Genomic DNA, 11,520 nt, shown 5'->3' with positions numbered 1-11,520 from the left:
TCCCACGCGTAGAGGTGTCATTACTGGGTTATTCTTGGGTGAAGGGCTGAGCTTCCCCATCCTCTTCTTTAACTCCAGATGTGATGTGAAATTCTACCGAACACCCCCCTCTCCCGCCAACAAAAATATTTTTTTTAATTAAAGAGAAAGTACAGACAAAAAATTGTTTTAGTGCTTTAGTGCAGTCTACTTCCTCACCCCCCCCAAACAAGAATCGAACTTCTGGTTGGACAGCGTCAGTTGTCGCTGAGGTGACCCCAGCCTCTGTTTGCAGTTCCAAGTCTTCCGTGTAGGCGTCACTGCTACTGGAACTTTGTATGATGATGCCCTGAACATTTTCTATCAAAGACAAGCTGTTATTAAACAAGTGCCTCCAGTCCAAGAAGTCTCCTGTGGCGGGAAATGAGGAGGCAGCCTCTATCAGTGACATTTTTGTAAACTCTGGCTTTAAAAAATTCCACAGATGGTCACGTTATTTCAAGACTTCAGCCTCTTTCATAACCGACTGTCCCTTATCTCATTCCCTCCATTTATTCCTCTTAAATCACATTCTAATCAAGGTCACCATCTCCAACTTCCCCCATACAAACACAATAAAAAATAATATGGTTGAAGAATTCTATTGGTAAGAGAAACTGAAGAGGTATAGTAATTTGACAGTCTGTGTTTCCTTTCCATCGACTACACATATATACCCCCTTCCCACACTTTCCTTCCCTCAGTCACCAGAATGAAGGGTCTGGCAAACGTTGGTCTGGTTCCTTTTAGAGTTGATTCCCTACTGGACACTGCCTGGAGGCCTTGGAAACGAATGAGAAGTTCTGCAGTTTGGATCAGTGGCAGAAGCAGGTAACGCATCAGGGAACCAGTCAGCCTAAGACAGGAGGGGACAGAAAATGATGAATAGTTTCTGATTACATTCCTCAGCTAAACTGCTACAGTGGCCCCTATGTCTCCTATAAATGTCCATTAGTCTCTTTTGGAAAGAGAAATAAAATGGTTCAGGAAGCCTAAGTTTATATATACATACAAGATAAGGAGAGAACTAAGATGTAAACCTAAGGAATCAACTAGGTAAACTAAAACCTTTTTGCTCTGACCTCGGACACTTCCTATTCTTTTGTTTTCATTCAGTGAATGCACCTTCTTTCCTGTTTTAATGCATTCACTTCGAGGTCTCTGTAATACATCTCCTCAGTCTTTCCCCTTCCCTGTATAGCCTCTCCTACTTTGCTGCCTTTCAAACTGTGGTGAAAATGAAGTTTCAGGATTATAAGACTAGTACTTGATGAAGACCATTTTTCTACTGACAATATTGCCGCACTCTCTTGAACTTCTTTTCCCAGGATCTAGAAAACCTTTCTCTAGCAGCCCTTCTCACAACCTCTGGAGAGGGGTCTCCCCACTACTACAAAATAGAGGTCAAGTAAAAATAGGCCAGTTCTCATTACTGAAGAGCTGGGATTCAGAAGTATCACTTCTCTTGAGGTAAATGGCTAATTTTTATCTCTATCCATGAGATGAAACCAGAATTCCTGACTGCTCCGAATTTTCTTTCCCATTAAAAAGAAAAATTAACAATCTTTTAAATTCAGATGAAATTTTAAATCTTAGGATATTTTCCAGAGACAATATCCAAAAGTTTGGAATGAGTACTCAAAAACGATCAGCTCCAACTGTTTTGAGGACTATAATGAAATTAGGAAGATCAAAGATTCCATTCTTAGGACAGAAAAAATCCTTAACCACAAACAAAATGAACCCCTCCTCAAGCCTGCTTCCACAGACTATACTGGGGTCCAATCAAAACACTAGCAATGTCTGAAGACAATAAATTCATATTGATTATTGTAAACAACTTTCAGTGAATGAATCAATGGTGTTACCTTCAGTTATGATGTATAACCGAAATGTCTGGTGTCTAAGCCAAAAAATAAATGTGCCTACATCCACCCAAATAAAATTCAGATTCCCTCCCCACCCTGTTCAGGTTCTTCTTTCCCATCTCCCCTGCCCCAGTGTGTATAACCTGTGACTTAATCTTTTAGGGCCTCAGTTTCCTCATCTGGAGAATGAGGACAAAATAAATACCTATCTCCCAGAGACAGGACTGTGGATTAAATGAGAAATGTGTATAAAAAGCTTAGAACATTTCATGGAATATAACAGGTGCTAAGTAGATGTTTTTATTGGTGCTACTGAGTCAGGTTCTAGATTAATTCTGGGGCTCGGAACTCTGCATAAGAGCTCTGAGCCAGTTCTTACTTTCTGTCAGAGTAACAGGTTTTCCCCCATGCCCCATCCCCCTCTCCTTTGAAGAGCCCTAAGGTAAAGGGCCAAAAGGCTAAGGACACATGGCAAAGGAAGAAACCTACCAAGATCAGCATTTACAAGGACAACTTTTAGCAAACATTAGAAAGTAACAGGATATTCCCTTCCCATTTTGGAAAGGATTTTAAAATCCTGTGAGTACATTAAGGATTAAGATTAGATGCAGAATCCTAGGCATAGAAACCATCTCTGCTATTGTCAATTACCCTTCCCAAGAAAGACTAATCAACAAACCAAAACCAAATCAAATCCAAAACTGTCCACAGAGACTATCTAGTTAGAAGCAGCTTCAAAGTGGCAATTAATGAACAAACTCTTCATGCGAGCGAGAAAGCTGGAACTGACAAGGAACAGCTCTACTAGTGAAAAGCAAGACTGCAATATTTAGAAACACCGAAAACACTGGCCAGGGAGACATGTTACCCTGCAGTGCCAGCCTCGGTGTAACGGGGGAGAATGGACACACACCCTACCAGACCGAAGGCAGCAACTCACGCCCTCCACCCCCGCCCAAAAAAGAGACAAAAACAAGCCTCTCTGGGAGGAAAGCAGAAGTAATCTCCCCACCCCACCTCCCCACACTAAGGGCTTAAGCCTCTTGCCTGTGGCCCATGTGGCCAGAAGCTGGGTTTGTGTTTCAATTCTACCACCTAAAGTGTCATCACTAGTTTATTTCTGTTTTAACTTGGTAAGGTGAGGAAGGGGAAACAATGAAGAATTTTTTTTCCCTAAATACCTATTTAAGTTCCTTGACAGCTGGAACACAGTCACAGAGAACAAAGGGACAGGGAACAAACCTACCCATTTTCCTGGTAGACATTTAGTTTAACTGGTAGTTGAGGGTCCTTAAACACTCTATTGTTTGTAAGAAGGGCCATATAGCCAAGACGCCCAAAACATATCCAAAGCCATGGAAACACATTTATCACCTTAACGCTTTTTGAAAGAAGCTGCCAGAAATAAATGCTTAACCTATCAGTTTCTTCCACAAAGCATTTGAGTAGAAATACCTTCCGTTTTACAACTCCTGAATGGCTGACAGAGGACATTCAACAAATAGCAAGCAAAACAGCATAGGACACAAGAAGGAAAGAAACTAAGATAGGTCAAAAATACACCAAGTAAGAAATTCAATACAACTGGAAAACATACTCTCAGGCACCAACGTTACTCCTTTGGACACCTGTTCCTCCCTGGCCTCAGATGCCCCAAGTCCAGGGTAATGGCTGAGCTTGAAAAAAAGTTGCCACTTATCAGGTCACGCAAACTTCGTGGGCCTTAACCAACAACTATAAAGCTTAATTAGGGCCTCCCTGGTGGCACAGTGGTTGAGAGTCCGCCTGCCGATGCAGGGGACACGGGTTCGTGCCCCGGTCCGGGAAGATCCCACATGCCGCGGAGCGGCTGGGCCCGTGAGCCATGGCCGCTGAGCCTGCGCGTCCGGAGCCTGTGCTCCGCAGCGGGAGAGGCCACAACAGTGAGAGGCCCACGGACCGCAAAAAAAGCTTAGTTCAGTTACATCATGCTAATAGTCAAAAACGTAAATTAAATCCTTACAGAAGCAGTTCTTTTGGTACAAAGGAAAAGCTCTTTTCAGTGGTTATAGCCTCCCCCCCAGATCTACTCCACTGGTTAAACGAGGGGTGTAATGACACTAAATAGCATTGTGCTAGTAGCCATCTGCATTACCAGAAAAATGATTCATTTGCAAAAACAAATAAAAAACTAAAAATTAGTCCTTGTTAATGCCTGTCCAAATGTTCTTGTGAAGAGTGGGGCAGGGCAAAAGCATACATATATCAAGTGAATACTCTTTACCCAAACGCCCAACAGAAACATCTCTTCCATTTCTTCTTCATTATCAGACTTGAGGATAGTCCAGAGTTCATATAGGATTCTGTTTCTCAGAAGTCTCCAAAGAGTTACCATATTAATACATGCAGATCTTATGGCTCCCTCTTTCTGAGTTGGTGCTCCTTCCTCTCCCTTTCATTGGCCTAGATAAAAAAAAAGCCTCCTTGGGTCAAGATGATCTTCGACTGAGGATCCCTCCATTCCTGGTAGTGAAGGAAACAGGAAACAGGAAATAATGAAACAAGTGTTGAGGAACCTATGCACTATGTTCCTTGGGTGAGGGACGTGAACAGTGGTGACCTAAGACACTGATGTGACATCACAAGACTAGTTAGACTAAGCTTTAGGTAGGCTGCTCCGTTCTAGGCAGCAATGCCAAGAGATGGCAACACAAGGCCAGAGGAGCATAAGATCTGGCTAAGGCTCCAGGAGAGAGATCTGCTTCTTTAAGGATGTTTCTTGACTCAAAAGTCTCTGAACTAGAAGATGCCTAAAGTTCTACAGTCAGTTATCTGATCCAGGTATACAAGCTGGTGCAGGGAACCTGGCAAGCTGGTTGTTAAAGCTCTACACAGGGAAAACAGCTGTACTCAGCATTTACTCCTTAAGCTGGGGAATAAAACATCAAGCTTGCCAGCTATACACAAATACTACTTGAAGCATTTCACCCTTGGTTGCCTGAGAGCAGTGGCAGTAAACTCTTTGCTAGACCTGAAGAAAGAGGACCACAATTCCTAGATTTTGACTTGAACAATTTACTATGGTACACAGGGAAGATGGGTCAGATTCAGAGAATCTAGATTTTTTTCTGAAGTAATTTTAGTCTCTTTAACAAAGCACACATGGCTCTACTCAACTAGTTGACAGGATTAGCCCTTTACCCCCAAGGCCTGACACTGTCCTCTGCTTTCTGTTTTACTGACCTTACCTAAGTCCCCCCCAACTCCCCAGCTTCCAGTTGCTTCCTCTTATTTTTCCAGCTTCCTTGCCCCCCCACCCAACCTCTCATTTCACTTTCTCTCCCCTTTCATTCAGCAGCGAATGCTGAGAGCACAGATGGCAAGTACTCGATTCAAGCCGGTGAAAATGCTCCCTGAGCATCAGGTACAAGGCAGTCCCAGAAACAGGAATCCTGGGGGTTGCGATACACACTATCTCTGCCTTTTACTGATTTACACTTTAGATGGGAAAGGCATAATATGCTTATTCTTCACATATGGAAGAATATCTTCAGACCAATTTATTAAAACTAAATTTGTTCAATAGTTTATTATTTAAATTAGTTATACTTAAGTTATGTTTCTCAGTGACAAGAGGATTTTTTTTGTTTGCATTAGGATTGACAACTTTTATTCCTAAAGTAATTTGTCCAGGACCTAAACAGTACATTTAGCAAAACTCATGAAGCCTTAGGAATCCCCCATATATGTCCTCTACAAAAGTTCATTTCGCTGAAGGTCAGTTACTCTGATCACTTAAGCAAAGCATGTGGAAGGATCCAAGTTGGTATTGCAATCTGTGTTTAGCCCTCTCCCCAGAGAAGAGCTGCAAAAACTGAAAGGAAACCTTGACTACTAGACGTAGGTCTGGGATTTGTTCCACAGTGACCTTAAAACTGCAGGAATTTGGGGATGGAAACTTACCTAGGGAAACAGGGAGGGGAGAGGGAAACGGGCATCCCCAAGTCCAAGAGCTCCAATCAGTAAAGTTTAGTCTCTCCTGGTGGCTCTAAGAGCCCTGGTAAACACCTGGTCCTAGAGATGCTGCACGGATGATACCTAAAGAGCATCAGCAGATACAGACCAAATTCAGGCTGTGCTAATTCCAAACTAGAATGACATACTCAAGGTTTTGAGAGGCCAGCCGGGACACCCCGGGGACTAACTTCCTAGCTCATAATGGATTCTAAGCAATTTGAAGACAAAACAAAGGCCTCCTAACGTGGATTCTCTCCTTAGGAAAATGGCTCATGAGTAGGACTATGCCATAACCATTGCCCTATTTCGGTAAACAAGTATTTATCAAGCAGCTGTTCCACGCCAGGAACTGTACTAGTCAGTCACTGGAGTACTTTTAAGAATCTCCTCCAGTAGAAAAATCAAAACTGGAAAAGAAGTAATTATAGAACGGCTAGACGCTTATACAAAGTGCTTACAAGATCACTGGGAAGGAAAATTGTAAAGGGGCTACTTGCTCTAATACTAAATGAGACTGCACCTCATTGGTTCTCACGTGATAGCTTTGACACTGAAGACTGTCATCTAAGGTTGCTGAATATCAAAACTAATGCTTAAGAGGCTGTACGCTCAGGGCTAAGTAGAATCCAGACTGTTACTGCGAACTGGAAAGGGGGAGGTCACCACGCATTGGCTTTTACAACTGGTAAAGTAATTCAGTCGTTTTGTGTATCGTATCTATCTTGCTCATACAAATTTGTGTAAGTGTATACGCAGCTAACAAAACAAATGCATGTTTATAAACGTTTGCCCATTCTCAGAACCTTCTCTACGCTACTGTCTTTCGGGCTGCTGCCTAGTAAGAGTGACTGGCCAGGCTCTGGCCACTGTCTGGCCTGCTATCCTTCTGTGGGGCCAGCCTGACCAGAGGGGGTCAAAAGCTTCTCTGATGCTTAGCTGTGCACTGCACACTGGAAAGACCCACTTTCTTGCTGCTGGGCTCTGGGCCTCGGCCACTCCGACAAGATGAACACCAGCTTTGAAACAGCCCCCATCAACTCGGATAAGGACATGGATCAAAGACAGCACCATGGGACACCCTGGTGGCATCAGGTGGACATTACAGGTGGTGATCACTTAGGTCAAAGACTTATCTTCCCCCCAGCAACCTCCCCACTGGAAAGAGGCTGTCTTTAAAAAAAAAAAAAAAAAAAAAAAGCAACGTAGTAATAAAATAAACAGGAATTTGTCACTAGAAAACATATTCAATTTCTGGGCCTGTCACTTTAACATCTCTGAGCCTATTTCCTCAAACCCCAAAATAAGGCTAATAACATCTGAGAATTAAAAGGAGTCAAAGCACTTCATAAAACAACTACTTCCATTGAGAATGATGAAGTATTTGTCCTATGTCCTTGCATTTTTCCCTCCAAATTTTCCATGAAGAAGGTAGAAGGGGCATGAACCCTTTAAGTCACTACTCTGGAAATAAGCCCAATCTGACTGGAGGACCAAACTGCATATCAGAGCTAAGCTATGCAGTCCACCTGCCAAGGATTTCGTGAACATACTTATTTACCCATACACATTTATTAAGGTGTGTATGTACCCACATACTGAGTATCTTGGAAAAAGTGTCTAAACGTTATTAACACCGCCTTCGCTCTCTAAGAGTTCACCATGTAGCTGGGGGAAAGAAAACATACATGAGACAACCAGACGACAACTCAATAGCAACATGCAAGTGTATATGCACTATGTGACATTCAGTATGTTGAAGAAAAGCAAGGGAAAAGTACAGTGCAATTAGTCCAAGAATGCTTTTGTCTTTAGCTGATCATGAAGGAGTGGAAGACTTTTTAATGGCACAAGGAATGTGGGTGCTTGTAAGACCTGTGGGTGTCTGCTAAACGTCTGCGGAGTCTCTTGGCTTCGAGAGAACTGCTTCTGCTAGCTGATCCTCTATCAGCCTAAAGACCAGGGTCAGGGTCCTGGAGTAACGTTGAGATTCCCAAACCAAGGAAATACTATCCAGTGTTTTCACTCTGTACGTGAACGCCTTTACAGATAACTACTAATAAAAAAGAACCCAAATAATTCAATCCAAACGAGAAATCTGTAGAAGTTCTCACTGATACAGGACCGCTAAATTCAGAGAGAATTTAAGGCTTCTTAATTAAGAATCACGCGTAAGGAAGAAAGATGGAAAAAGGAGACCCAGGAGAAAGCAGCAAGAGAGGGAATTCCTCTGCTCTTTTAGGAGACAATGGCATCAATTCTTGAGATCTGTACTGAAAAGTGTGGCACCTCTTGCAACAGAACAACTTTCTTTTTGACTTTGCAAGAATGATTTTGGGGGCAACATTTACTTTTCCAATTATACTTGGCTTAGGCTCGCATTTAAGTTACAGTTGACCCTTGAACACAGGCTTGAACTGCACAGGTCCACTTATACGTGTTTGTTTTTTTCAGTACATCTTACAATACCACACAACCCGCGGTTGTTTGAATCTACAGATGCGTAACTGCACATACAGAGGGCTGACTGTAGTTATTTGGAAATCTTACACTGCATGGAGGGTCACCCCTAACCCTGGCATTAAGGGTCAACAGTAATTTGCATTTCCTTGTTTCGTATCTGAGGAATTATCTGATGCAATGTTAGGATTATTACTTTCTCCAGTCATCTACCCAGTTAACCAACAGTTCGTAAAGCAGGTTTCTATAGCACTTTGCTTTTAAGGAGTACTAAGTTCTTTCTCTTGTCAATCAACGTTTATTAAACTTGGCCAAATGGAGGTGGGAGACAAATCCAAATAGCATTTTGAAGAACTCTATCTGGCAAGTAATCGTTTGGCTCACTGGGAAATACAAATACGACAAAAATTCCACTGGGTAGAAAAAAATTAAGACAAAAATTTCAACAGTAGTAAGATAAAATTGGGAGGAGACTAAATGCATCACAGAGAAGAGAGCTATCATATGGGTTTAGAAGCTTGCTTTTTATAGTTTCAGAAATTAAATTTAACTTGATAGTGATAAGGACTTGAAGCTGCAGGGTGACCGCTAATAAGAGGGAAGGAGAAAAGTCTGAAAACATAAAATACAGAAGTAAAAACAAGCATGGTCAGTAAAATATTTACCAGATCAGCCAGAGCAGGGGAAGATGTGATTGAAAATAGTGATAAATTGTAGACTATAACCCGTTGTTTCATACTAGGGAGTGACAGTTTTAGGAAGATCAGATTTGATGGCCAGGATGGAGACGGGGTCATCAAAACCAGTTAACTAGTTTTTCATTACTTTAGTAATGAATTTGGGTGCACAGACAAGGATGCCAGCATGGCAAATGAAGATAGGACACAAATCCAAACAGCATTTTGAATAACTCTATCTGGCAAGTAAACAGAAGCTCTTTATCTAGCTCAAGTCGTAGATACAATGGTACTGTGGCTAAGAACTGGTTATATTAAGTCGCAGAACTTGACTCTCACATTGCTGCGTGTTTACTACCTAGTTTTAGAGGACAAATGAGTCATTTAAGATTTTTGTAGTGTGCTTGCTGTACTGCTAACCAACATTTTACATTCCTAGTCTTATGCTGTGGACGTCACTCTTATTTTGTAATTCAGGTTAAGAAAAAAAGTCTCCAAAAATTGTTACAAACATACCAGGAGGTCAAAGGATGGAAAATGTCTTAATGTTACTTAGCTTCTTCTATAAGTATCAACTGAATAAGGACTTACTTCCAACTTGGAAATAGAAGAAACTGGGACTCTATTAACTGGTTACTTATTCAAGATACTCAGAAAGGGAAGTAAAGTAATGTGAATTTCTAGGTTTCTCTTCAAAAGCAATTGAACTGAGTGTCTCCTCGGTGCACAGCATTGTGCTATGTACCTGGGAAGAAAGGGGATGAGGTTATGACCTGTTAGAAAGGAGATATATATAAACAACTCACTGATAAAGGCAGATTGGCTTAAGTTTTAAGATACAGTAGAACAATACTCTTCAGGAACAATGATGAAGGACCAATAGTGCTTATTCAGTGACTATCATGTGCCAGACACTGTCTTGGTTCCTTAGAAAGTAAAAACTCATGAATCAAGTAAGATGAGGTAGATAAGTGGATAGAGCAAGCAAGGTAGGTGATAAATGCTATACTAGACATACACAAAGTCTGTGCCAACACAGTATGATAGACGTTAGCTTTCAGAGAGGTGACTCTTGAGATTATTCAAGGTACGTTGCACTTCTCCGAATAAAGAAGAGATGGACGGCATTGCAGAAGGAAGAAACAGGAGGACCAAATACAAGAAATGCTGGACAATGCCAAGTCCTGGGTTATAGAGTATATCAGGGGGAAGGCTAGAGATCAGACTAAAAGGTAGGCCAGGGGTCAGGTTACCAATGGCCTCAGATTCAGTCCAGGACTTCCAAGTCCTAGTTAAAGGCAGTAGGTTGTCTTTTGTTCAACTGATGTAGCAGTCCTTTCCTAAGGATTAAACCTTAATAAACACAACCTGAAAGCTTATCCCAAACTTACAAAGGCTCTCCTAATACCCAGCACTTCAGGGTACAATTCTGCCATGCCATCTGGCACTGAAAGCAATCTCCAAGTTTAGTCTTTTTATTTTATAAAGAGAACTCTAGAATTTTCATTTGAGCAATTTAGGATTTATGGTCTCTCTTCACAAGTTAAATTAGGAAGATATCAGAGCTAACATTTTTAGAATTAAGGAAAGGCATAATCTAGTGCACTTTTAGTACTCTCAGTCCAATTTGCAGCAGGGCTGCTAGTCAGCAACTACCTTCTGTAGCCTCATTTGCTACATAAAATGTGAGTTTAGCAGGCAAAGTAATCTCTACTTTCTAAACGTGATTCTATTTTCTCTTCTAAAATACCTTTATTTGTCCTCTTTCAGTGTCTTAGTCTTCAAAGTAGACAAGTTCCTAACATTTGTGTTTTAAGGCCAAGTGCTCCCATACTGGTGTTGACTAAACTGGATCATCAAGTGGGCCTAAAACACTTTAGTACAATATTCTTAGTGACAATAAACAGGAAGCCTGTGTCCTTTACATTTTTGCAATGTAAAGTTGAAGTGGGGGGTGGGAATGACAAATGCTGAAGTGTTAGTCCCTAATAATTTTGGCTTTCTTAAAATAAAATGGCATTAAATAAACATGTCAAGAGAAGTCCGTACTGACTTTCTGATCACAAGATACTCTGCCTACTGAAACGAGGTCTGCAGAACAGAAAAATAAGGCTAACCAACCTGATGAATAAACAGGGTTTTAAAGCACACTAACAATCACTGAAAGTCTCAGTAATGCCAAGAAGTAAAGATTGGTATCACTCCCCAAAGTGTTTCACACCATAAACACAAATGATAAAGGGTTCTGAAAGCATACTGCGTTTTTATATTATATGACCAATTTGGGGGCTAGATTTGGTGGGGAGGTGCGCACACATCTGCTCCTGTACCCAACTCTTACACTCTGGCCTGACTATTCCATACCTGGAGATATACAAGGTAGGCAGAAAAACGAGCAGATTCACATCTTTTGCATTTTCTCCTAAGTCCCAGAACCCAGACAGTTTTCTGATTTACAGATTTACTCATCAAGTACTATTCAAAACCTAAATGAAGAGGTTAAG

This window comes from Mesoplodon mirus (assembly GCF_964341445.2).
Source record: "Mesoplodon mirus genome assembly, chromosome: 18".
Taxonomy (NCBI): domain Eukaryota; kingdom Metazoa; phylum Chordata; class Mammalia; order Artiodactyla; family Ziphiidae; genus Mesoplodon; species Mesoplodon mirus.
Note: the sequence above shows the minus strand (reverse complement) of the source record.